This window comes from Lepus europaeus, chromosome 22 (genome assembly GCF_033115175.1).
Source record: "Lepus europaeus isolate LE1 chromosome 22, mLepTim1.pri, whole genome shotgun sequence".
NCBI classification, from domain to species: Eukaryota; Metazoa; Chordata; class Mammalia; order Lagomorpha; family Leporidae; genus Lepus; species Lepus europaeus.
The window spans coordinates 20,869,026-20,892,268 of NC_084848.1; the positions used below are offsets into that span (position 1 = coordinate 20,869,026).

Sequence of the window (23,243 nt, forward strand, 5' to 3'; positions counted from 1 at the left end):
CTACTCTTTTAGTTCCATTTTGCACAAACTTTTTGTAGTACCCTAGTGTAAAGATTAATGTGGCAATGTGTTACAGACACATAAAACTGTCAATGGGGATAAATCTAAGAGTCAAATTTTAGATAATTATAGTCAAGTTTTCAAATTTTCATAAATAAGCCTATGAAGTTCATTATCTCTCACTGTGATTGCTTTTATTTCTACTTTTTGAATTTAATGCTGATTTTTTTTCTAGCTTTGTATCCTTAGAGCATTTTTTTTTATTCCTTTCACATCTTAGAATCAGCTTGTCAACTTTCTCTAATAACCTACTGGTGTTTTGATAGGATTGTGTTGAATATATAGATTAATTTGAAGGGAGTGGATATATTGATAATTGGCTTTTCAGCCCATGTATATGAAACTTTTTGTCCTTTTATTTAGGTCATCTTTAAATTTTCTCATAAATCTTTTGTTGCATTCAGCAAAGAAGTCTTACACATCTTTTTTAGACATATTTCTAAGTTTCTGTGATTTTTTTATGATATAATAACTGATATTTTATAACTTCAGATTCCAAAGTTCATGTCTAATATGTGGAAATACAATTGATCTTTTAAAATTTTAACATTGCATTTTGCTACCATACTAAGTTAATTAGTTCTAGTAGCTTTTTGTTGTTGATGGTTCTTTAGCACTTAGTGTTTTTCTGGTGCATAGACACATAATCTACAAATAAAGACAGTTTGGTCCTTTGACTAGAAAGTGGACTTAACAAAGAGGGATGCTTACAAAAAGGATAGCTTTTTTTATATTCCTGTTGTTGGTAATTTGCTTTTTTCCTTTTTGTTTTTGATAAATATTACTGTGGATTTAAGTGATTTTATTAATATTTTCAAGAAATACTTTTTTATTTTTATTTTTTTCTATTGATTACCTTTTTATGTTTTATTCTTTTTTTGTACTTCATAGAATATACTCTTTTTCTTAAGTTAGAGTCTTTATTTTAATTCTTTTCATTTATAAGTTTCCATCTTAACAGATAGTTTAAATGAATTTCCCATTTTGGTATGTTGTGTCTTCATAGTCATTTTATTTAAAGTAGAAAAATGTTTCCCTGTGATTTATTCTTTGACTTACGGGTATTTGAAATGTAAGTGGTCTGATTTTCACATACTAGTATGTTGAAAGTTCTAGATATTTTATTATTTTTGTTTTCTTACTTAATATTCTTGTAGTCATAAAATGTATTTTTTATGTTTTTCATTCCTTAAACTTTATTGAAATTTATTTTTATAGCTCCAAATCTGGTCTGTCTTGGTGAATTTCCTATGTGCACTTAAAAAATAAACTATAATCGGCATTTATTATGAAATGTTCTATAAATGCCACATGGAAAATTGTTTTGTAATTCTATCTCTAGTGATTTTTTTAGTTTAAAACTGTAAGTATCTGAGAGAAGATTGTTAAAATTTCCAGTTATCACTTTGAATTCACCTGTTTGTTTCATGTGTTTTGAAATTATATCTTTTTATTGATTTTCGGAATGATTCTAGTTATGGATCTATTATAATTGTCTCTGTTAAGAGGAAAAGGACATTGGTAGTGGAATTGAAAGACAAGCAACACATGTGAACGACAGTACGGAAGACTGAGTACAAGTCTAAACAGTGTACATGATTTGGGGAGGACACTCATGAGGCTTGGAAGTCTTAATGGTTTTGACACTGTGAGAGATGGGTAGTCAGGAAGCAGGGACTCATTTGGTGGGAGACAAAGAAAGCTGTGAAAAAAAAAAAAGTCCTGTTAAGGCTCAAACTTCTATAACAGAGAACTCATGTACTAATGCCTTGCCTTAATGTGTGCATGATGTCATTTTAGGTGCTTTCTGTTTGATTCAGAAATGAGGAGGCTACCATGTGACTGTTACTGTTTTTCTGGAGACTTCTAAACATGTTATGTGCCAGATGAAGTAAATGGTATTAGAAATGTAAGCAGCATGTACCTGGTAAAAGAGGAGTATTGATTACTTTTTTGAGGTCCATGTAGGAACTTTTTTTGTAGAGCACATTACCTGATTTGGATCTTGAAGAATGACTCAGTATTTCCTTAAAAAGAGAGATTCTCTGTATGAGTTACCTGCAGAATCATGTCTCCCCGTGAACTTAAGGCATTTGCTTACTCCTGTGCATGTAGAGGACATGAAGCATAACCCAACTTATCATTGTTTACTTATTTCTTAAGTGTCAAATTATGGAGATTAATTTGATTCCCGTCACCATCTTAGAAACATATTTATTAGGGTAACCTATCTGTGAACGTATAAGCTGAAAAAAACTGGAATTAAGGCCTTCTCAAAACTAACGTCTTAGCGTCTGATTTAGTGTTATATTAAATGATGTGTATGTGCCAGGTTAACTGAGGCCCAGGACGTAGAGTGTTATAAGTGAGTGCTGCTAGATTTTATATCTCAGTTGACTGCTGATTGCTGGGCTATTCTGGGCCTGTGGTTTGGTCTAGAGTAGTTCACAGTAGAAGAAATCTATTTAGGCTTTAATGTCATGGACCTCTCAGAAGTTCAGTCATTATTGACTGAAAAATTCCTCATTGGTATGAGTGACAACAAAGGCAGGAATACAGAGATGTAAGCCACAGCTGGAAAGTGTTAGTATAATGTAAGAATATTTGCTGGGGCCAGTGCTGTGGCATAGTGGATAAAGCTGCTACCTGCAATGCCGGCATCCCATATGAGCACAGGTTTGAATCCTGGCTGCTCCGCTCCTGATCCAGCTCTCTGCTATGGCCTGGGAAAGCCGTAGAAGATGGCCTACATCCTTGGCTCTGCACCCGCATGAGAGACCCAGAAGAAGCTCCTGGCTCCTGGCTTTGGATCGGCCCAGCTCTGGCCACTGTGGCCATCTGGGGAGTGAACCAGCGGATTGAAGACCTCTCTCTCTGCCTCTGCCTCTGCTTCTCTGTAACTGTGCTATTTTTTTTTAAAGATTTATTTTATTTATTTGAAAGAGTTACAGAGAGAGGTAGAGATAGAGAGAAAGAGGTCTTCCATCTGCTGGTTCACTCCCCAATTGGCCACAACCGAAGCCAGGATCCAGGAGCTTCTTCTGGGTCTCCCACATGGGCACAAGGGCCCAAGGACTTGGGCCATATTCCAGGCCATAGCAGAGAGCTGGATCCGAAGAGGAGCAGCCAGGACTAGAACCGGCACCCATATGGGATGCCAGCGCGTCAGGCCAGGGCTTTTACTCACTGTGCCACAGCGCCAGCCCCAAACTCTGCTTTTCAAATAAATAAATAAATCTTTTTTTAAAAGAATATTTGCAAACTCCAAACTTTACTGAAAAGTAAAATTTATGTGTAACTTGCAAGGATTTGTTTTTTCAAAGGTTTTAAGAAAGAAGTGCATCTTTATAGTATAGTTGAATTTTTAATGTATGAAATGATAATGATTAAGAACAAATATAGAAGGCAGTATTACTAACTTATTTTTCCTTAAATCGAAGCTGTAGAATTTTTTTAACAAGGGACTAGTCTTGCTTCCAAGGTGCTGTGTGGTTTTGGCTATGGCTGCTTAATGAAGGTAATATTTTTTTGGAGTAATTAGAAATTGACATTGCCTCTGAAATTCCTTCACCTTAAGGATAAATTTTTAAAAAATTAGATTTATTTGAGAGGTAGAGAGAGAGAGAGAAGAGAGTGAGAGCTCAAGAGAGAAACAGAATTCTCATCTACTGGTGGCCTGAGGCTGAACTAAGAGGAAAGGACTAGGAAGTAGGACCAATTTCTTGAGTCATCTCTGTTCTCTCTCAGGTTCACATTAGTAGCAAGCTGGAATCAGGATGCCCAGTTTCACATCTCATCCAGATCTGATATTGGTTGCAAGCATCTTAACCGCTAGGTGATATGACTGCTTCTTAAGGATGAAATGTAATTATTTTAATCAATTTCCACTTTGGAGTGGCTGTTAAATGCGTTCAGTAAGCTTTGATTAAGAGAAACCATCACCAGTTCCCCACTGTTCTAATACTGTGAGTATAACGTATAAAAACAGTGATTCCTGGCCGGCATTGTGGCATAGTGGGTAAAGCTGCCACCTGTGACACCAGTATGCCATGTGGGCACTGGTTTGAATTTCAGCTGCTTCCCTTCTGATCCAGGTCTCTGCTAACATGCCTGGGAAAGCAGTGGAGGATCGCCAAAGTGTTTGGGCCTCTGCACCCGTGCGGGAGACCTGGAGGAAGCTCCTGATTCCTGGCTTCTGCTTGGCCTGGCCCTGGCCGTTTGGGGAATGAACCAGTGGATGGAATATCTCTTTTCTCTCTGTCTGTCTACCCCTATAAAGCCCCCCTCCCTGCTCTGTTAACTCTGCCTTTCAAGTAATTAAAATAAATATTTAAAAAAAAATGATTCTTATCAATGTGTACTTTATCCAGGCTTCCTATATCCATCTCTTTCATATATTTACTGGGAATGTCTAGCTAAAGATAAAAATAAGCCCTTGTCAAGCTTTGTTAGGCAGTCCTATATCTTGAACAACTGTAAAAGGAAAAAAGTACTAATAGAATATGGTAGAAGAGAAACAGTTTTCCAGCCACTTTATTTATTTATTTTTTTTTAGAAATGGTACTATATTTAGTTTATTGGCAAACTAAATAAATATTAATTCCCTTGACCTCTTTCTCTTTTTCTTCTTCTTCTTTTTTTTTTTTTATTAAACTTTTATTTAATGAATATAAATTTCCAAAGTATAGCTTATGGGTCCAGCCACTTTAGAAAATAATATCTCTGCGGCAGAGGCTTACTTTCCTGTTTGTTTTTTGTTTGTTTGTTTGTTTACATCTGTGTCTAAGCCAAGGTGTAGACATTAGAGGAAATATGCCTTATCTCCCAACCTCCTAGTTTTTTTTTTTCTTCAAGTTAACAAAACTTTTTTATAATAACAATAGCTGTGGGTGTGGCAAGCATTCAGAAACCTGACCTGGCTCAGAAGCATCTTATTTCTTACCTCCATGAATTTTTAGTAGATAAACAATTGAAAACTGTGTTTAGGTATATGTACACATTAGAATAGATGTTCCAGGAAGGCATTTATTCTTAAATGTCTTGTTCAATGCTATATTTCTGGTGTCTAGAAAGAACATGGTATCCAGAAGCAATGTTGATATTTTTTAAGTAAATGAGCAAATATGTGAAAGGACATTAATATAGGAGCAGTGATACTAATTTTTCATGGATAAAAATCACAGTTTCAAAAGGAAGAATAAGTCTCCCAAATTTTAGATTTAGGAAGACAGATATTATATCTGGCCATTGACACAAATATCTTCCCTTCTTGAAGTTTACTTGGGTACTTATTAAACTCTGCCAGAAAAATGAAAGGTAAATCAGCAAATATTTGGCAGAATGTGATTAAGTAATTTACGTGGAGTAGTTTACATTTGTTTATGATTCTGTGGGGTTAGGTAACAATATTTGTCTTTCCTGGTATTTCAGTTATGTATTACATTTTACAGTAGCAGTATTTAAATGATTTATGTTTTTATTCATTCCATCAAAATATTCTCTTTGCACTCCTAGATTCATTTAGGGACACTATAACATTGTTAATGGTAATTCTAGTCCCAGTTTGTAGTAAAGTCTCAGTTACTTCTATAGTCTAACATGAGGAAATTTCTAAATTCCTAAATATTAGAAATGCAAATGAGGAGTATTCACACTCTGTGAGGGTTTATAATAGTCTCAGTTCTTACTGGTAGAATGGATATAAAACTTTTAGAGTATTTTTTATATGAAGGATTATAGAAAGCTTGAGCATGATTATAAATATTGAGTAGAAAGAGCCAGGAATGGCAAAGATTGAATGGCTGAAACAAAGTTTAGTTGGTATAACATGATCCCCAAAGATAGCAGTGTGAATGGGGTGAAGAGTGAAATTAGAGAAATGAATCTTGGAAAACAAAAAAGCAATAGTTAGGGATTTCTTTCTCCATGGGTGTTTGAACCCTTTAAATAAATTACTGTTCCTGGCAGACACACTAATCACAGTAATTTGTGTAACGGTTTCCTTTATTTTGACTTTTTGCTTCTCATCGTATGTGATTAGATCTAACCAATCTTTTCCTTCTATAATAAGCTCAAAAAGAGGATGAACATTTTGGAGAAAAGGAGACAAGAAATGACAGGTAGCCAGTGGATTTGCCATGTAAGATTTTTGAGTGACCTGTTTTGATAGAGATCATGGGGTTTTCAGGAGAGATTGTAGAATACTTTCCTGACCATAGCTTTTTGCAGCCTTTCCCCAGAGGATAATACTTGTCACGTGATGGATATGCAAGGCACAGAGCCAGTTTAGCGATGATTCTGATATGCTATGTCCACTTATTATTTTGGTTTCATGCCTGTCCCTGAGGATATCGTACAATATAAAAGAGAGATAACCTGAGCTTTTTTCCTCTCCATGTTTTAAAATGGCCGTGCTATTCAAGGCACTGATTTTTACAAAGCTGTCTGTAATTCCAAAGATTGCTGTCTCCCTAGCTTATCTCGATCTACCAATGATATCTTCACTTTTTAATGAATTTTTTTCCCTTTAGTTTTACTCTTCTGTGTTCTGAGAAACTCTTTTCAGCTGATGTCACTGTATCATTTATGCAGTTGATGGCTGAGGAGAAAATCTGAATTTCTGAGAATTCATTTGTGGAACAGAAACAAAGGAGAAAATTGCAAACCATCAGCATCTTCCTTAACATGTAGATGAGGCTAGGGATTGTGCTGCTTATGTTTTGTTTATATGATGGTTATTCATTGGTTTTCCTAGCCACCTACTCACTTATTCATCTATTGCTTATTCTCCAAATTATTTCAAACAGTTTTTCACATTTGTATTTTTGAAAGAATAATATATAATCATGGAAATTAACAGAAGTACTAGTCATTTGTTAAGCCCACAAACCAGAAGAAGCAGTTTTTTTCCTACTCTATATTGAACTGTTTATACTTTGTGAAATTGATTTAAGGGATGATTTCTAAGTGTAATATAATTTATTTGGATGTATGTTAATCAAAATTATTTTGCATTTCATTTTTGTGTTTTCAACAGTTTGTTCAAAATTTTATTGATGATCATTAGATATAAAAATTATTTAAATTGATAAATTGAGAGTACTGCATAAACTTATAGAGTATTGTATTGTTCAGTTTGATATCTGCCTGCTGCTCCTTTTTATTTTCAGGTTTTCTTCCTAATTGTTTTTTGAAAAACAATTGAGAAGCACTAGCTATTGTTTCAAATTATTCAAACTAGTAAAGTCAGAATTTTAAAAAAAAAGCTTTGATGTTTGTCTATGACTTTGCTAGTATGTGTTTCATTTCAGTAATTTTATTTCTTGTATGTTTTGTGTTATGATTTGAAATTCAGCCCAGGTCAACAAGGATTGAGATTAAACCTCATTGGTTGAATATTCCTGGGACCAGAATTAAGTAAATTAATGATATAAATGGAGATATGAAATACAGATATGTGCAGGTGTCAGAGTCGATTGAAAGTGAAAACAGCATTCATATTGTTAGTGAGTAGATGGGAAGTGGAAAGTTATGGCTTATTATTCTTTAGTTAAATGTAAGTATCTCTGAGATGTCCCCCGTTGCCCCATCCATGTAATGAACCCAATGTTTATAACTCTGGTATTTTCAAAACTTAATTTTAGACATATTTTCATTGCCTCCAATAGTATACTCAGCTGACAACAGGTCAGTGATTCAGTTTAGATACTTAATTTTTCCTGTTCAAAAATATTTGAGGTATGTGTGTGTGTACTTGGAAATATTCTGGAAAATTCAGAAGTGCTAAATACATTACGTAAGTCAATTCTTAGATCTTTCTTATTTCGGCTGGTGCCGCGGCTCACTTAGCTAATCCTCCACCTGTGGTGCCGCATCCTGGGTTCTAGTCCCAGATGGGGTGCTGGTTCTGTCCCGGTTGCTCCTCTTCTAGTCCAGCTCTCTGCTGTGGCCCGGGAAGGCAGTGAGGGTGGCCCTGGTCCTTGGGCCCTGCACCCGCATGGGACACCAGGAGGAAGCACCTGGCTCCTGGCTACAGATTGGCGCATTTCCGGCCATGGTGGCCATTTTGGGGGGTGAACCAATGGAAGGAAGACCTTATATGTTTTATTTGAACTCGAATCATGAACACACTTGGTAAGAAATATGGGCAAAATTCCATGTGTTAAAATAGATTAGATGTGAGGTTTTAGATTAGTAAGTTTCACCATTTTAAAAACATATCTTTACTGTATTTGGTTTCATTTAAATTTAGGAGTTACCTAAAGTAATTTTAGAAGAAAAATCTGTATATTTTAAGTATTTATTGACAGAAATGAATTCCTGATAGAAAATTTCTTCTTTGGTAAATGTTATAATGAACGGTATTCAACTTTTCTGTTGTGTTATATACAGAATAATGACAACCTGTGCCACCCTCCCAAGTCAGTGAAATCTGAAACCATTTTAATATGTTATTTTACATGGCAAAAGGGATTTTGTAGTTGTGAATAAAGTCCTTGAGATGAGGAGATTCTCCTGAATTATCAGTGTGGGCCCAATCACAGGGCAATTTAAAGAGAAAGCGGGAAACCAAGTGATCCATTGTGAAGATGACTGAGCTCCAATGCTGGCTTTGAAGATGGTGGGAAGGGTAGGTACCATGAACCATGGAATGTGGGCAGCCCCCAGAAGCTAGAAAAGGAAAGGAAATGAAGTCTTTACCTTAAAGTCTCCCAAAAAGGAACGTAGCCTTGTTAGCACTTTGACTTCAGCCCAGAGAGACCTTTCAGATCTTTTAACCTGTGGAACTGTAACATGGAATTTGCATTATTTGAAGGCAGTATCCACAGGAATCCATCCACAGATCTTGAAATTAGCGACTGGTAATGGTTTCTCTGCTACTTGATTCCTTGTATATCAAATAATTCTCCAGCTTGCTTGAACCTCTTTGGGTAAGTATGCCCATCTTTGAACATTTGTCAAAAAGTTGAGAATATACATGAATGATTTCTAGTTTACTGAAAGTACCCTTAAAATCCAGTAGATAATTCTTAAAATATGTGAAATTTGGTATTTTTAGAATGAATGTATTTTCCTTATATGTATGTATTTGATACTTATTTAAATATGCAAGAAAATGCAGATAATTTACATGGATCATGAGTGTACTCAAAATATAGGTAGTTCTTAGTCTAGCTTAGACTGTGGTAAGGCCTTTTATCGTATATGGTCATATTTTCAAAACTTTTCTTCTATTTTGAGTTATAGTGTGGTATCAAAATGCATATAAATGGGACTTTTAAAATAAAATTACAGAAAAAAACTAGGTGAGAGAGACAGTTTTTCAGGCACCTTGAGGGAATTATTGTAGTTTATTATTTAGCTGTGATTTTTCTAATATCTAAGATGAGGGATACATTGGATTACATGCTCAACTTAAAGGGACAGTAAAAACTCTTTAAAAGAAGCAAGCTTATTTTTAAAACTGTACTCAAAAGGAATGTATTATATAGATCTTCCTTCAAGTAATATAACAATGAGTGTTTCTAATTACTGTTGTAGACACTAATAATAGCCAAAAGTTGTAACAGTTTGTCAGATACTGTTCACGTTTTTAGGCGATTCATTATTTAATTTTCAGGTAGATATTCTCATCCAACTTGAAAAACAAAAATCGGGATTTTATTCCTTAGTAGAAAGACCAGGGCTTCATTATTACTTTGATAGTCCAAAGGCTTTTTTTTTCCTGGGATCTTTCTTTGGTAAAAATATTAAAATTTTTGATCATATTAGTATGAAGATATATATTATCTATGCTAAGTGTATTTTTATATATTCATTGTTAAATCCATTTTTTCTTCTGAATTTAAATCAGTACAATTTTATTGGGTATAGACACTGTGTCTTCTAGAGAAATTTAACCTTGGCTGTAACAGTCTATCTGGATGAAAGAGCATTTGGAAGATCTGACTTCAGTGGAGAAAGGGAGACACTGAGAAGGTCAGGGTTTCCTTTGAAAATGGTGTTAGCCAGGTGAATTGTGGTGGGCGGAGCTAGCCCTGTAGGAAGAACAACATTTGTGACAGGCTGAAGTGCAAAGACCAGGCCTGGAAAATGATAAGGAAGTTAAAGTATAAACAAAAAGGATTGATTGTCTAATTCTGTATACGGAATAAATTTAATAAAATATTCTCTGCTATCAGAGACTAAATTTTCTGGTAATTAATGTACTTTCCATAGCACTAAACTTTAATGACTGAATTCTTAAATATTTGATATGTGATTATTCTTAATTGTTGATGACATTGGGATTGAGAATGATTTAGAAGCCAGATGTGATTGCAAATACAATTATATACTTGTCATGAAATATAAAATGAAAATTTTTAAATAGAGGATAATAATATATTATATATAAAGCCTATATTGCTTGAACTATGAAACTCCCCTTTAAGCTCTTGGAAAACTTCCTTAATGTATTAATTTTAATGTTTCCTGAGAGCATTCAGTACCTATCCTTACACTTATGATATAAAAGAATGACTACATTATCCCACTTCCTTGTCCACTACAGTTACTGACTTTACAAAGTCTTCCTTGTTTTTTTCTCACATATTTATTCCTCTCTCCTAATAGGATGCATGCGTTTGTGTGAATTATAAAAAATATATATGTATATTTATACTACATTTGTGTGTATTTGAATGGTGAAATGTCATGAAGTTTGTGGAAAGTGAAATTAAAAGATAAATTTATTTTGGTGCAAGAAAGTTTTGAAATCCTTGCATACTTTTTTTATAATATGCTATTTGCATGAAATTTTGAAGACCCATTGTATTATTGAATTTCAAGGATTTTTTTTCACCAAAATAAACTTATCTTTAAATTTCACTTTCTGTGAACTATTTTAAAGTACACTTGTATATTGCAGGGAGTTGGTTTATTATGTGATGGAGGTTGGGAATTCCCAAGATTCAGAAAGCAGTAAACGGGAAACCCAAGGGAGCTGATAGTATAGTTCCAGTCCAAGTTCAAAGGCCTGAGAGAACCAGGACTGGGGATGGTGTCAGCCTGAGTTCCAGATTGAGGGCAGGATATTGATGCCCCAACTTGCAGAGAGTCAGAAAGAGCAAATTCTTTACACAGCATTTTTTCACTACGCGTGCTTTCAGCGATTTTGTGAGGCCCACTCCTACTGGTGAGGGCAGTCTGTTATAGTTAGTCTGCTGATTCCAGTGTTAGTTTCATCTAGACATATCCTCACAGGCTCATCCAAAATAATGTTTAATTGAATGAATATCTCTGGCCCATTAGGTTGACACATAAAATTAACCATTACATCACCTCTGTCTCATTTAGCTCTTTTTTACTTCATACCTACACGGATTGCAGAAGCTTCTTAATTGCAAGATCATCTTACCCTGTAGTCCCTGCCTTCCTCTGGACTGGTCTTCACCCATGTGACTGCTAGAGCCCAAGACCGATGACTTTCCAGGCAGCACACTCCTGTGGGTGTTTTCAAGGTCACACTGTTTCCTAGGCTTCAGCTAACTGGTTCGTCACCGTTTCTCTGCTGTTTAATAAAGTATTTGGTAAGAGTTGACATGTTAAGGAAGTATCCTTGAATATGCTCAAATTAACACACAAAGGATATAATTCAAACTTTGGTTTTATAATTTTAATTTTTTTGTAATAGCTTATCTTTAATACACCCACAATTGACTTCTAGCTAACAGTGTTTTATTAGATAAACCAAACCAAGCACACATACACACTTACAACACGCTGCTGTTCTAATCAGTTCTGCCAGATGAATCTTCATTACAGCTTTGATTCCTTGACTTCCTGGCTCAGAAACCTTGAGTGATTTTCCTACACCTGAACAAATAATGTTTATGATGTTAGAAGGAACTTCATCATGTTTTGCCCTATTTTCCTATGTAAACTGTACCCTTTTATAAAAAATCATACTTCCTAGTGGAAATTTTTCCTTTTACTACTCCATTGGTATTACAACTTTTGGTTACAATCACATAAAACTTTCTGCAAGTATCTATTGCTGTTTCCTCTCTAGATATTTGCACATACGTATTTTATATTGGCTTTAATACCTTGTTTTTATAGATTCTTATTTTGCTGTTATATCTGGAACCTAGCTTTATATTCAAATACAAATTTTCATTATAAACATACTTAAACATATTTAATAGCTGTATGGGTGGGTGTGTGGAAAGTTCACAGTTGTGTGGATAGATAGGATAGAGGGATAAATGTATAGTACAGATTTAGCCTATTTTGCCCATCTATTATGGTATGTTCAACAAAAGTTTCATTGTCTTTTTGCCTCCATATGAGACGCTTAGCCCCGTTCTGCCAATTAAAGAAACACATCAATAGTGATCCATTCTTATTTCTCCCTCTAGTCAAAAGACCAAATATGAATTACTGGACAAAAGCTCTGAATTGTCCCAACAAATTATTCTGATAATATACTTTATTAGTTTAGCTGTTTTCACTTTGTCTTTTGAAATGAGGATACCTGATAGTAAGAGATTCCTTCTCCTATTTATCTTTTCAAAGTAAAGTCCTTTAAATTCTCTCTGATAGCATTTGGAGAGACTTTAATACAAATATCCTCCCTCCTAGCTCTGATAAAGCAGTTCATCGCATTAATCATGAGACTATAGATTTGCTTTTTTTCCTATTGAAACTTACTGATCTTGGATTGTGGGTATTTAAAATAGAGGATAGCAATGTAAAACCTTGAAAAAGTTGCTAATCACAAGTGATGTTAGATTTTTTTGTTCACCTGTTTACTCTTTTTCTCCTTGAGGGAAGGAAGTAGTGTAATATTCCTTGAGAACTTGTAAATATGCAAAATTTCTATGAATTGTCTCACTTAATCTTTTTTTTAAAAGATTAATTTATTTGGAAGTCCAAGTTACACAGAAAGAAGGAGAGGCAGAGTGAGAGAGAGGGAGAGAGAGGTCTTCTATATGCTGGTTCACTCCCCAGTTGGCCGCAATGGTCAGAGCTGCACCGATCTGAAGTCAGGAGCCAGGAGCTTCCTCCAAGTCTCCCACATGAGTACAAGGGCCCAAGGACTTGGGCCATCTTCTACTGCTTTCCTAGGCCATAGCAGAGAGCTGGATTGGAAGTTGACCAGCTGGGACTCTAACCAACACCCAGATGGAATGCTGGAACTGCAGGCGGTAGCTATACCTGCTACACCACAGTGCGGACCACTATCTCACTTAATTTTTTTTTATTAAACTTTTATTTAATGAATATAAATTTCCAAAGTACAGCTTATGGGTTACAATGGCTTCCCCCTCCCAAAACTTCCCTCCCACCCGCAACCCTCCCCTTTCCCACTCCCTCTCCCCTTCCAATCACATCATGATTCATTTTCAATTCTCTTTATATACAGAAGATCAGTTTAGTATATATTAGGTAATGATTTCAACAGTTTGCCCCCATATAGCAACACAAAGTGAAAAAAAATACTGTTGGAGTACTAGTTATAGCATTAAATAAGAGTGTACAGCACATTAAAGACAGAGATCCTACATAATATTTTTTTAATTAATTAATTTTCTATGCCATTTCCAATTTAACACCAGGTTTTTTTTTTTTTCATTTCCAATTATCTTGATATACAGAAGATCGATTCAGTATATAATTAGTAAAGATCTCATCAGTTTGTACCCACGCAGAAACACAAAGTGTAAAAATACTGTTTCAGTACTAGTTATAGCATCACTGCACATTAGACAACACATTAAGGACAGATCCCACATGGGATGTAAGTACACAGTGACTTCTTTTGCTGACTTAACAATTTGACACTCCTGTTCATGGCGTCAGTAATCTCCCTAGGCTCTAGTCATGAGTTGCCAGGGCTATGGAAGCCTTTAGAGTTCGCTGACTTTGATCTTATTCCGATAGGGTCATAGTCAAAGTGGAAGTTCTCTCCTCCCTTCAGAGAAAGGTACCTCCTTCTTTGATGGCCCTGTTCTTTCCACTGGGATCTCACTCACAGAGATCTTTCATTTAGGTCTTCTTCTTCTTCTTTTTTTTTTTTTTTCTTTTTCATGGTATCTTGGCTTTCCATGCTTAAAATACTCTCATGGGCTCTTCAGCCAGAACTGAATGCCTTAAGGGCTGATTCTGAGGCCAGAGTGTTGTTTAGGACATCTGCCATTCTATGAGTCTGCTGTGTATTCCACTTCCCATGTTGGATCTTTCTCTCCCTTTTTAATTCTATCAGTTAGTATTAGCTGACACTTGTCTTGTTTGTGTGATCCCTTTGACTCTTAGACCTATCAGACTCATAGAATATCTCACTTAATTTTTAAACAACCTTGTGAGAGTGTTAATCCCACTTTATAGTTGTGGTAGCTGAGGCTGAGAGTTAAGAGGTATAACTTATTTCTGCAAGTTTAGAAAGTGATTTCTTGATGGGAAATGGTTTTATGAAACTCAAACTTGTGTACATTTTATCACCTAACATACCAAAATGAACTAGCAGTATTCATTTTTTTTTTCCAAGATATTTATTTATTTGAGAGGTAGAGTTACAGAGAGAGGAAGAGACAGAGCTAAAGGTCTTCCATCTGCTGGTTCACTCCCCAGATGGCCGCAATGGCCAGAGCTGAGCCAATCTGAAGCCAGGAGCCAGGAGTTTCTTCCAGGTCTCCCACACAGTTGCAGGGGCCCAGGCACTTGGGCCATCTTCCCCTGCTTTCCCAGGCCACAGCAGAGAGCTGGATCAGAAGAGAAGCAGCTGGGAGTTGAACTGGCACCCGTATGGGATTCTGGTGCTTCAGGCAGAGGCTTAGCCCACTATGCTACAGCGCTGGCCTCCAGCAATACTCTTATTAACTTAAACTGGAGCCAACTTGTCTTTCCTTATTTTGTTGAATTTATAAAGAGATCAGGTTTTAGGTAAAGATAAAAGAAAGCAAATGACCTTGTGAAAATCTGAGTCATTTTGGCTGTCATAATGATTAAACCAGTAGAAATGCTTATTCAGAAAAATTTTGTTGTTAGATATTAACTAATATTTTTGGTAAGAGCTGTAGTAATTTTTGTGCCAATATTTATTTATTTTTACTTATTTCGGGCAGGGGAGAGATTTGACCCACTGCTTCACTCCCTAAGTGGTTGCAACTGGTCCAGGCAGAGCCAGACTGAAGCTAGAAGCTAGGAACTCAATCCAGATCTCTCACATTGTTAGCAAGCACCCAACTACTTGAACCATCACCTGTTAATTCCCAAGGTACACATCAACAGGAAGCTGGGCTTGAGAGCAAAGCTGGATCTCAAATTCAGACACTTCTGGGATGAGGGTGTCTTAACCCCTAGACCAAATGCTTGGCCTTCTAGACTATTTCTAATAATTTCTTTCATGTCATTTCAGTATCTGATAGTGTACTAATTTCTTGAATAATTCACTGGAAAATCAAGTCTGAAGGCCCAATTAATGAAGTAATTCTAATGATTTGGTATACTACCTTTCTCTACCATTAACAGGAAACTAAGAGCTAGCCTGTTCTCATAAATATCTTCACCATGAAAATGATAATAACCTCCTAATCAGTTACCCAGTTACCTTTCTGTTGTGTTCTTAAAATTCAGACTGATTGGGGCCAGCGTTGTAGTGTAGTGTGTAAAGCCACCACTTGATATGTTGGCATCCCATTTGAGCACTCATTCATGTCTTGGCTGCCCCACTTTCAGTTCAGCTCCCTGCTGGTGGCCTGGAAAAGCAGCAGATGATGGCCCAAGTACTTGGGCCCCTGCCATCCAGTTGGGAGACCTGAAATAATCTCCTGGCTCTTGGCTTTGGCCTGGCCTAGCTCCATCCATTATGGCCATCTGGTTGTAAGATATCTCTTCAGTCTTTCTCTTTTTGTCTCTTCCTTTCTCTCTGTACTTATATCTTTCAATATAATAATATAATAATTCAATATAATAATATAATACTTTCAATATAAGTAGAGCTTTAAAAAAATTGATGCTGATTAACACTATAGTTTTTAGGACTACCAATTAGATTGCATAGTCATGTACATAAACTCCATGCAACAGCTATGAGATTTTTTTTTTTAAAGTTTATGGAAAATGTATAATGAAAAAGCTACTCATGGATTTCAAACGTTTTTTGTACAAAAACGAACTAATTCCATTTTCCATTAACTTTATGAATCCTTTGTATTTTCAAGAACTTTTCAGTCTGTAACTTACACTTTTGTGGTTATGAGAAATATGGCTTTCTGAAAAGCTTTCAAAGGATATTGGGGTCAGAATACGTCTATCTGATTTTGTGTTCCATAGTTTCTTCTTCGTTTTCACCTTTAAAACAGTCATATCTCCCACTAGGACTTCAACTATGTCTGACAGTATTATAGCAGTTGCCCTAAGGTTAACATCTCTCTCTACCTTCTTGTGTTCCAAGTGTAGAATAATCCAACGTACTTTAACAAAGAAATACTTTGATCTTTGGAAAAGAGATCTGAAATTCAGCTGGGACCTAAGAATTCTTTGAAACTGTGAGGCTACTAGAAACTAAAATGTCTATGGCAGTTGGAAGGATTCCTTTCTTCAAATGTATTTGGAAGGGGAAACATCTTATATGGAATAATTTAGTAGGAAGGAAATACTAATTGTTAAGAATAAAGAACTTTTCTTATTTTTTTCTTAGTCTGGAACGGTAAATTCTTCAATATGGGACCAGTCTTGCTTTCCAGGTGTTATAAGATTGCCTATTTAATGGATATACTCCAATAAGGTATCTGTCTCTTGTTCTTCAACATCAAGGAGGTTTCTGTTGGGTACTTTTTAATATTTGCCTCATTGTTCATGCTGAGGTTAAGATCATTTTAAGGATAGTACAAGGAAGAGAAAATGACTACTGGTGTATTATGTCTTCTGAGATACTCCCTGAACACACCAGTCCTCATAGTATTTCACTAAATAAGTTTACTGTAATGGTGTTTGGTGAGGGAGGAGAGGAGATGCAAATGCAGTTTCATGAAAGATCTATTTTTAAGCAAAGATTTTTCATGTAAATGTTAGTTTGAAGGTATATTTGAAGAACCATACAGGAAAAATAAATGTATCTTTTTCTTCCAAAGTAAAATCAGCCCATCTTGGGACTGGAACAGAACCTGCTATAAGCATTTAAGAGTAATCAAGAACACAAGTGATGTGCTCTCAGTGATGGGTTTAATTGACAGGACACAGAATTCACTTGAAGATTCTTTGGCTTAATGTTGGTGGCAGGATATGCCCAAAACTACCGTTGAAAGACAATAAAAGTAACTACTTAATATGCAGTTAAATTCCAGTTCGAAAATGCAACCAGATCCTAGTATATTTATACTGTTCTGGAATAATTATACGTGCATATACATTTATGTTGATTTTCTATATAAATCTAAAAATTACCACTTTTTGTCCTTTTAATTCATAAAATAAACTCAACTATTAAGAGAATAAAGCTTTGGTTACATACATTGGGAGTTCATAATTAATAACTTGGAATATTTTTCTGCCACAAGTATGAATTCAGTATTAATGCCTTTACCACTGTTTGCAAAGACATACATACCTGTATGTTTTTTCCTCCTCTGTTTTCTGATCTGTGGAGCAATCATTTAAAATGTATTTTCTGGCAAATGGTTGCTTAACAATTTGTTCTTTCCACCCCCAAGTAGCTGCCTCTGACACTTGGTATGAACTGGGATGGATGTCTGTATTTCCTGCTGAGGCTTCTGTACACAGGAATTTTATATTTACTTATTGATTTTATTTTCATTTTACTGTAAATTGACCTGTATTTCATCTTATTCTAAAATGCCTTGTTGCTTAACTTCTTTGACTCCCCTCCACACACACATACCCAGGTTGAACTATAATCTTATTTTTGTGTAAATCCTGGTGTAAGGTTGGTGTTGGACAAGACGTAAATGTTATTTGGCTTCAGGTACTTGTCTCCATGTAAGCCAATCTGAACTCCTTCACAGTGGCATTGCATGGGTTCTTTCAATCTCCATACCTCCATAACCATGTTCAGGTGACTAAGCATCTCATTACTTTTCCACAGCTTTAGTTCCATTATAATGTCTAGTTTATTTTTCATTTGCAATTTTATGCAGCTTTTTGTCAAGTGAATTTTCTTCCAGGAACACCATGAAGTGCACTCTTCCTGCTTTTAAAATTTCTAGTTCTCAAATATTTTATTTGCCTTCCTTCTTCTTGATTTTAAGTCTATTTTTCTTTTATAGTTGAGTAGTAATTAATCTATACTCATTTTCTTTCTTGCTTATTCTCTTTGTAATGTCCATTTATTCATATTCCTACCTGGACAAAAGCTTTAATGAGATCCATGGCCATATAAAGCACATTTGGCTGTATGGTTTACATTTTTTTCCCCTCAGGTTCATTTTCTGCTATTGAAAGTACTTGTCTTGCTCAGGCAGTCTATGGGCAAGCCAAAAGTTACTCATTACCTCTGAGGACTTATTAGTGTTTTTGGAGTATGTGATGTTACATTGAATTCTATATGTGAAAGAGATATACTCTTTGCTCTTAGGGAATCTAAAGTTCTAATTCAGGTTAGATAAATATTTATGCAAAAATTTACCTATAGAGCTGTGAAAATTATTGTACAGTGTGACCACATGTTTTACGTAAGGGCAGTGGAATGGCTATAGTTCTTTGTGAAATTGTTTGGGTTTTTTTGGTGTGTTTTTTTTAAATGCAGATTTGTTCCTTGCAAAATAACCTCTGAAGGAATCTTTCCTTCTGTCTCTTGAGATTATGAAATGCTATAAATGCCCTGAGGGAATATATATTGTAGGTTATAGGAGCCCTCATGAAGAAAACATTTCCTTTGTGCTTTATGGTGGTAGGAAGTTTCTCTACCAATAAAATGTTGTAACCTCCCATGTGTCTTGGTGAAATCAGATTCATCTGGGGTGTATTGTTAATAGAAGATAGTTGAAGTATGTTGGTTTCTGAACCTCAGGGGAAAAGGGGGACACCTCCATTTTGGGGGATTTGTAAATTATGTGAGAAAATAGGAGATGTGTGGTGGTTGCCTACCAGAAGAATCTTAAAGGAGTTTTTTTATGTTTCTGGATAGTACCTCATTTTACTTCTTTTCCTTTCTTATTTCAGGGGATGTAATGGAGTAAGTGAATGGTTAGAGCATTTACTGAGGAAGAGTTGTTTTGGGGAATAACAAGCCTTTTCAGATCTCTTTTGCCCTATTCAGTTTCTAAGAGAGTTGCAAATGTAGCTGAACCATACCAATATCTGACCATTCCATTTAATTATTTGAAATTAGTATCATTTAAGATTTTCTGTTTTTTTCTCCATATTTTCTCCAGAAGATTTTCCTCTGAGGTTTTAGCTTTGTGAGTTATATATTCTTTGACTAATAAGAAGTTCTTGTATCAAATTTCAGCATTTATAATTCTTGGAATCAGAAAACTTTTCCTGCTTGTACATTGAATTTTCATCAATTGTGGATTATTCTTGATGGGTATAAGTTGAAATAAGGGGACTTGTGTTCTGGAATAGATAGTAGAGGTAAAGGAGGCATAAATTTTCTGTGATAAGAAGCCTTGGAAAAATAAGAATGAGATAAGCTAAAGTTAAGAATTGAATTCCAACGGCCAAGAGACAAAACTAACAAAGCAACAAAACGCCTTTGATGTGTAATAGAGGCAAGTGGAAGCAGAATTTAATAACAGGTGCCTTAGTTATTTTTGTCTTCAGAAAGTGACATACAGTAGGTGCTTGGTAAATAGTTGTTGAGTAAAGTAATGAGGATAAAGAAGGAGGGTAGGGGAGTTAAAGTACACAGTCGTAAAGGATGATTGCATGGGGAGCAGTCTTGGGTGGATGTGGGGTGAAGGCATTAAGCTTCTCAGTGCACTTTTTAAAATTTATAAGTATCCTATTGAAATTTTAGGAAGAGTTTCTGAACTTTTGGTTGAAATTAAATGGTATATCAAAGTCAGTTGTAAGGCCTCACTGTTAACCACAAATATGTAAAATGTCATTCAGTATCTTTTTTCATGATGTGTCTTTATTGTTAATGTGAATATAAAATATTTTACATTATATCTAGGTTAATTTTGGATCTTTAACTTTTCTTTTTAGGTATAATTGTAAATTTTATGAGTAAAAGGTAGCCTCTTTTGATTTAGATACCTTACACTAGTGATTAGACTTGATGATAAAGGAATTAAGCTGTTTAAAATTATTCCAGGTGGCCTTGTTGCCTACCTCGAGCAGTGGTCGGCCTCTCCGCATAGAACTCGGGAGTGGGAGATTCAGAATCCAGTCTCTTCTCCCTCCCCCTCCTGGTTACAAATCACTTGAAATTTATAAGTTAGTGGAACTTTGCTTGAGTGAGATTTTTTTGATCCTCAGCTACATTTTTCGGCTTTGTGAAGAACCTAGCATCAAATGCAATGGCAAGCAATGTTACCAACAAGACAGATCCTTGCTCCATGAACTCCCATGTATTCTTTGGGAATCTCAACTCTTGTGGTCAAGAAGTCTGATGTAGAAGCAATCTCCTCGAAGTATGGCAAAACTGGGGCTGCTCTGTTCACAAGGGCTTTGCCTTTGTTCAGTGTGTTAATGAGAGAAATGCCCGAGCTGCAGCAGCAGGAGAGGATGGCAGAGTGATTGCCGGCCAGGTTTTAGATCTTAATCCGGCTGCAGAGCCTAAAGTGAACCGAGGAAAAGCAGGTGTGAAACGATGTGCAGTGGAGATGTACGGCTCCTCTTGACCTGGACTATGACTTTCAGCGGGATTATGATGACAGGATGTACAGCTACCCAGCACGTGTTCCTCCTCCTCCTCCTATTCCCCGGGCTGTGGTACCCTCTAAACGCCAGCGTGTATCAGGAAACACCTCAAGAAGGGGAAAAAGTGGTTTCAGTTCTAAGAGTGGACAACGAGGATCTTCTTCCAAGTCTGGAAAGTTGAAAGGAGATGACCTCCAGGCCATTAAGAAGGAGTTGACCCAGATAAAACAAAAAGTGGATTCTCTGCTGGAAAGCCTGGAAAAAATTGAAAAGGAGCAGAGCAAACAAGGAGTAGAGATGAAGAATGCTAAGTCAGAAGAGGAGCAGAGCAGCAGCTCCCTGAAGAAAGAGGAGACTAATGTGAAGCTGGAGTCTGAGGGGGGTGCAGATGACTGCTGAGGAGGGGGACCTGCTGGATAATGATGACAATGAAGATGGGCATGACCAGCTGGAGTTGATCAAGGATGATGAAAAAGTCTGAGGAAGGAGAGGATGACTCTTAAGCATATAGTGGGGTTTAGGAATCTTATCCCACTATTTCTTTACCTAGGCGCTTGTCTAAGATAAAAATTTTCACCAGAGCCTCTCCCCTAGTATCTTCAGCACATGCTCACTGTTCGCCCCATCCTTGTCCTTCCCATGTTCATTAATTCATATTGCCCTGCGCCTAGTCCCATTTTCACTTCCTTTGATGTTCCTAGTAGCTTTGTTAAGTCTTGCCCTGTACTTTTTGCTTTTAATTTTGATACCTCTTTATGATTTAACAATAAAAAGGATGTATGGTTTTTATCAGCTGTCTCCAAAATAAGCTCTTGTTAATGCAGGGAGTACAGTTCTTCCCATTCATGTGCTCAGTAGTTGCTTCCCTAACTGCAAAAGCCATCTCATTTAGTTGAGTAGCACCTGCGAGCGGCTTTGAGTTAGACGTGTGTGCTGCCCCATATATGAGTGCTGTGTGGGGCTGTTCAACACAACTGTAACAATGTATTTTTGTGAATGAGAGTTGGCATGTCAAATGCATCCTCTAGAAAAAAAAGTAGTGTAATAATCTTAATATTTGTTTTCTCAAGTTGATACTGTGGGTTATTTTTGTGAACAGCCTGATGTTGGGACCTTTTTCTCAAAATAAACAAGTCCTTATTAAACCAGGAATTTGGAGGAAAAAATAAAATTATTACAAATTATCTGTTCTTATAATGTATGCATATTGAGTTATATGTATGCATTATCAAGTATTGGCTTGCTTGTGGAACACAACAGTTTTATTCTGTGTCTTAAGTGGCATTGTCACATAATACACCACAGTATTGGATTGATAAATGGATACATGAATGAGTGAATTAGTTTTCATCTTTGCAAATGGAAAAGTAGACTGGGGGTTCAATAGTACCAAATGAACAAAATATGTTAGTAAGTAGCAACCTTCTTAAGTTATGAACACATGATTCTTGGAACTTAGAGGTTATAGGAGATAAAACAGTATATTTGAAACTGACAGGAGCACATCACAGTACCAGTCATGGTATCCAATCTCCATAAAAGTTGTTCAGGCTTTTTATGATATTCAATTATTAAGTGCAGATAACCATTTTTGTGTGCAAATTGTTCTGTTTTCTACAAACTAACTTCAACTCCTTTGCGTTCTGTATTATGATGATGGATGGTGTTTCATTCCATTACTGTTTGGCAAAACTTCCCAGAACACTGTGTAAGATTTCAGCAATAGCTTCCAGTTAGCTCTTCATCTGTTCTCAAGTGACCTGGCAGTCTTGCCCCTCTCTGTGAAGTGGGCTTTGTATGGTCTCCCATTGCCTCAGCCAATTAAGGCCTTAAAATTAGGCTTTGAGGAACCCTGCCCATGCTTCCAGGAACATAATAGTGCCACTTTTCATTGAAGGAGATGAGAAGTGTTTAAGTTTGGCCAACGAACAAAGCAAGGACAAAAACAAGTGCTAAAATCATAATTAGCCCTGTATATTTTAATGCAAAAAGGGTATCAGTTTTTGGACACTATTTCATTATTATGCTAGATTTCCCTCCATAATTTATGGATCAAAGTTTTTTTTTCACTTCTTATAGGGGCAATTAAGTTAGGTAGTAAGACAGTTTGAAAATCCTAGATTTAAGCATGGATTAAAACAGTTCTGTTGTCTCAGGCCTGAAAAAGATTCTAATATCTGAGTTCTTCAACAGGTTTTTCTATGATTTGAGTAAGAAAAAGCAGGTTTGATCCTGATTCATGACATTTGTATGAGTTTCACACATTCTTTAAAATTATCATTGTCAGATAGTGGATACCTTAATTTCTTTTTGTAGTAGTTTGACTCATGTTCCCTTCAAGGATTGACAAAATCTTTTGCTCACCTTACCAA

The 23,243-nt window shown here is 36.0% G+C and overlaps 1 protein-coding gene and 1 pseudogene across 11 annotated transcripts in view; both read left to right on the top strand.

Annotated features, from left to right (window-relative positions):
- The window catches only part of CEP128 (centrosomal protein 128), a 620,584-nt gene that overhangs the window by 224,205 nt on the left and 373,136 nt on the right, over positions 1 to 23,243 (top strand). The gene's annotated exons all lie outside the window — the stretch shown is intronic.
- On the top strand, positions 20,529 to 21,374 carry LOC133751671 (heterogeneous nuclear ribonucleoprotein C-like; annotated as a pseudogene).